Source organism: Pongo pygmaeus, chromosome X, assembly GCF_028885625.2.
Source record: "Pongo pygmaeus isolate AG05252 chromosome X, NHGRI_mPonPyg2-v2.0_pri, whole genome shotgun sequence".
In the NCBI taxonomy this organism is placed as follows: domain Eukaryota; kingdom Metazoa; phylum Chordata; class Mammalia; order Primates; family Hominidae; genus Pongo; species Pongo pygmaeus.
This window is the reverse complement of record NC_072396.2, coordinates 147,544,391-147,549,269: the sequence shown is the minus strand read 5'-3', so window position 1 is coordinate 147,549,269 and position 4,879 is coordinate 147,544,391. Positions and strand designations below refer to the sequence as shown.

Genomic DNA, 4,879 nt, shown 5'->3' with positions numbered 1-4,879 from the left:
CATCCAGGATCAGTACTTTGCATCCTTCAATCAAGTTGACACTCAGTATTAACCATCACAAGTCTACCCCTTGTCAACTTGAACCCATACACATCTCCTGAGATCATACATAATCTTCAAATAAGGACGATAATAAGGTCATAATTATAACTAATATAATACAATTCTCCTTCATGCAACCAGAAACGCACCAATCCCCAATGCAAATACCATTACATGAAGTTATCAATACATAAATGCTGATATGAAGTCAATAAATCTTGCGTCACATGATAAAGGAAAAGGAAATAAAGTGAAGATATTTTCTTAGTACAAGTGTATACATGCACAAATATGTTTTTAACAAAAGGAGGAGGAAATACTCATGACAGTTACAGTCCTCATTTCTGCAGCTGGTCACGTGGTTATAGCTGGTATTGATTACTACTTTCTTCTACTAGCCATTCATTCTGCATTCCCTTTGCTTTCAGTAAGCACCTCAGCAGGTCATTTTTTTTTTTTTTTTTTTTTTTTCTGGTGGTGTGACTCAAGTCTTCATTCCTGAGGGGTCTGGACCATTTGTAGTCCTTCCTGGACTGGGCTGTTGTAGTTTCACATTGACTTTAATAACAGGGTATGGTAATACTGAGACACCCTAAGGTATCTCCTGTATTCCATGCATAATCTTCCTTACCTCCGTTATAGAGTAGTAGACTGATTTCATCTTGGTAGTCCAGGTCAATCACCCCGGCCAACGCTGTAACTCCCTTCTTAGCCTGTTGTCTTAAAGGTAGGAGGAGCCCAAAGTGTCCACGTGGCAATCGTAACTTCCAGTTTAATGGAATTGTTGTTGTGTCTCCTGGTGGCAGTGTTCCTCCCTCCAGAACTCAGACCTCTAGACCAGCAGAATGTAATGTGGCAGGAACAGGAAGCAAAAATTTTGCTAGTGGATCACTAGCAATGATGTGTGTGGTGCCACTTCCACTTCCACCCCTTGGTTCCTGGAACCATGAATCCTGGCTATAGGAGAAACAGTTCCATATACTGAATGCTGATTCAGAGCATACATAGCCTTCTGGAGAACTTTGCCTCAGCCCTGCAAAGTATTGTCACCTAGTTGGCATTGTAATTGTGACTTCAAAAGGCCATCCCACCATTCTATCAATCCAGCTGCTTCAGGATGATGGGGAGCATGATAAGACCAGTGCATTCCATGAGCACGAGCCCACTGCCACAGTTCTTTAGCTGTAAAGTGAGTGCCTTGGTCAGGGGCAATGCTGTGTGAAATAGCATGACGGTGGATAAGGCATTCTGTGAGTCCACGAATTGTAGTCTTTGCAGAAGCATTGTGTACAGGATAGCCAAGCCCATATCCAGAATAAGAGTCTATTCCAGTGAGGACAAACCTCTGCCCTTTCCATGATGGAAGAGGTCAAATATAATCAACCTTCCACCAGGTAGCTGGCTGATCACCCCAAGGAATGGTGCTATATCAAGTACTCATTGTTGGTCTCTGCTGCTGGCAAATTGGGCACTCAGCAGTGGCCGTAGCCAGGTCACCCTTGCTGAGTGGAAGTCCATGTTGCTGAGCCCATTCGTAACCTCCATCCCTGCCACTATGGCCTCTTTGTTCACGGGCCCATTGGGCAATGACAGGGGTGGCTGGGGAAAGAGGCTGAGTGGTGTCCACAGAATGGCTTATCCCATCCACCTGATTATTAAAATTCTCCTCTGCTGAGGTTACCCGTTGGTGAGCACTCACATGGGATACCAATATTTTCACAGTTTTTGGCCACTCAGAGAGGTCCATCCACACATCTCTTCCCCAAATTTATTTGTCACCAATTTTCCAATCATGTTTCTTCCAAGTCCTTGATCATCCAGCCAAACCATCAGCTATAGCCCATGAATCAGTATATAATCGCACATCTAGTCATTTCTCCTTCCATGTAAAGTGCACAACAAGGTGCACTGCTCGAACTTCTGCCTACTGGGAAGATTTCCCTTCACCGTTCTCCTTCAGGGATGTCCTAGAAAGGGACGGTAGTGCTGCAGCTGTCCACCTTCGGATGGTGCCTGCATATTGTGCAGAACTATCTGTGAACCAAGCTCTAGTCTTCTCTTCCTCTGTCAACTGATCATAGGGAACTCCCCATGAGACCGTTGGTGCAGGCTGAGGGAGAGAAGGCAGGGTGGCAGGAATGGAGACCATGGGCATTGGAGCCACTTCCTCATATAACTTATTTGTGCCTTCAGGACCTGCTGGAGACCAATCTCGTGTATACCACTTCCATGTGATGACGGAATGGTGCTGTGCATGACCCACTTTATGGCTAGATGGGTCAGAAGCACCCAGTTCATGATAGGCAGTTCAGGTCACATGGCGACTTGATGACCCATAGTCAAACGTTCAGTTTCCACTAAAGCCCAGTAACAGTCCAAGAGCTGTCTCTCAAAAGGAGAGTAGGTATCTGCAGAAGATGGCAGGGCCTTGCTCCAAAATCCTAGAGGCCTCTGCTGTGACTCACCTATGGGGGCTGCCAAAGGCTCCAAACAGCATCCCAATCTGCCACTGACACTTCAAACACCACTGGATCTGCTGAGTCACATGGCCCAAGTGGCAGAGCAGCTTGCACAGCAGCCTGGACCTGCTGCAGAGCCTTCTCCTATTCTGGACCCCACTCAAAACTGGCAGCCTTTTGGGTCACTCAATAAGTGGGCTGGAGTAACACACCCAAATGAGAAATGTGTCGCCTCCAAAATCCAAACAGGCCCACTAGGCATTGTGCCTCTTTCTTGGTTGTAGGAGGCGCCAAATGCACCAACTTATCCTTCAGATTAGAAGGAATATCTCAACAGGCCCCACACCACTGGGCCCCTAGAAATTTTACTGAGGTAGAAGATCCCTGAATCTTAGTCGAATTTATTTTCCATCTTCTGACACACAGTAAGCCCAGTGTGTTTGCTACTTCTTGCTCACTGGATCCAATCAGCATAATGTCATCAATGGAATGAACCAGTGTGATACCTTGTGAAAGTGAAAAGCGATCAAGGTCTCTCTGAGTAAGATTGACACAAAGCTGGAGACTTGATATATCCCTGAGGTAGGACGGTAAAGGTATATTGCTGGCCTTGCCAGCTGAAGGCAAATTGCTTCTGGTGGGCCTTATGAACAGTAATGGAGAAAAAGGCATTTGTCAAGTCATTGGCTACATACCAGGTACCAGGAGATGTGTTAATTTGCTCAAGCAATGAAACCACATCTAATATGGCAGCTACAGTTGGAGTCACCACTTGGTTAAGCTTACGATAATCCACTGTCATTCTCCAAGATCCACAAGTTCCATCTGTCTTCTGCACAGGCCAAATGGGAGAGTTAAACAGGAATATGGTGGGAATCACTACTCCTGCATCTTTCAAGTCCTTGATGGTGGCACAAATCTCCACAGTCCCTCCACGGATGCAATATTGTTTTTGATTTACTATTTTTCTAGGTAGAGACACCTCTAATGGCCTCCATTTGGCCTTTCCCGTCATAATAGCCCTCACTCTCCTAGTCAGGAAGCCAATGCAGGGGCGTTCTGCCAGCTGCTAAGTATGTCTATGCCAATTATGCATTCTGGCACTGGAGAAATGACCACAGGATGAGACTGGGGACCCACTGGACCCACTGTAAGTTGGATCTGAGGTAAAAATCCATTAATTACCTGACCTCAATAAGCCCCTACTTTAACTGGGGGGCCACAATGACATTTTGCATCCACTGGAATCAACATCAGCTCAGAGCCAGTGTCTAGTAGTCCCCGAAATGTCTGATCATTTCCCTTTCCAATGCAAATGTACCCAGGTAAAAAGCCAGAGGTCTCCTTGGGGAAGGGTGGGAGAAAGATTCACTGCATAAGTTGTCGGTAATGTAGTGGTCTCCTTCCTCAAGGGGACCTGGACTTTTCTTAATTCAAGGGATTCTGTGTCTGCAAACTTGCTCAAGTCTGGAAATTGATTGAAGGGTCATGATTCTGTTTTTATAATTCAAATTAGCCTTTTGTCTACTCAGCCTAGAAGTTTTCTGCTTACATAAATTAAGTAGGAATTTTGTAGGCTTCCTATCAATTTCACTTCTAGGAACACTGTAATTAATTAGCCAAAGCCAGAGCTCTACCTGAGTCAGACTATTCTGATTGCCGCTTTGCCTCTGCTGTCTTTTACGGTAGCTACACCCACCTTGCTTTTGACAGTTGAGTGCCGCAACTTGGCCACTGCCACTTCGGGATCCAATCATTCCCATTGTATTTAAATTTTGAAGTTCAGTGACTGCAGTTCCCATTATTAGATCTGACATACAGAGAAGAGCAATTACAGGGCTCTTCAAAGATGCAGGTGCTGCCCTCAAAAATCTGTTTCAGAAGGTATTGGTCAAGGGTATATCCTCTGGACCTCTCAGCTGGGATGAATAGGTCTAAAGTGACTAATGTACTCCACCAACCCAATCTCCCTAAGCCTTTGGATCCCTTCCTCTACATTAAACCAAGGGAGATCAGGCATTTCCAGCTCGCTTACAATGGGACACCTTTTAGTCCATATATCAGCTAACCAAGAAAATAAACTATTAGAATTTTTTTTAACTCCCTGAGCTGTGACATTAAATTCAGAGTCCCTACTTAGCAGGTCCAAATCAATAAATTCAGCTTGATCCAACTCTATGTTCTTTCCACCATTATCCCACACCCTTAATATCCATTCCAATGCCTGTTCTCCAGATTTCTGTTTATATAAATTAGAAAACTGAAGCAGTTATTTTCAAGTGTAGCACACCTCCTCATGGGTCACACTCAGACCCTCACGTCTAGGGGCCTGCCTGGACTTTAGTCTAGTTGTAGGTCTAAAAGCAAACAGGGATGTT

General features: G+C 44.9%; 1 pseudogene; it reads right to left on the bottom strand.

Annotated features, from left to right (window-relative positions):
- Positions 1-371: 371 nt before the first annotated feature.
- LOC134739028 (uncharacterized) lies at positions 372-4,264 on the bottom strand (annotated as a pseudogene).
- Positions 4,265-4,879: the final 615 nt, after the last annotated feature.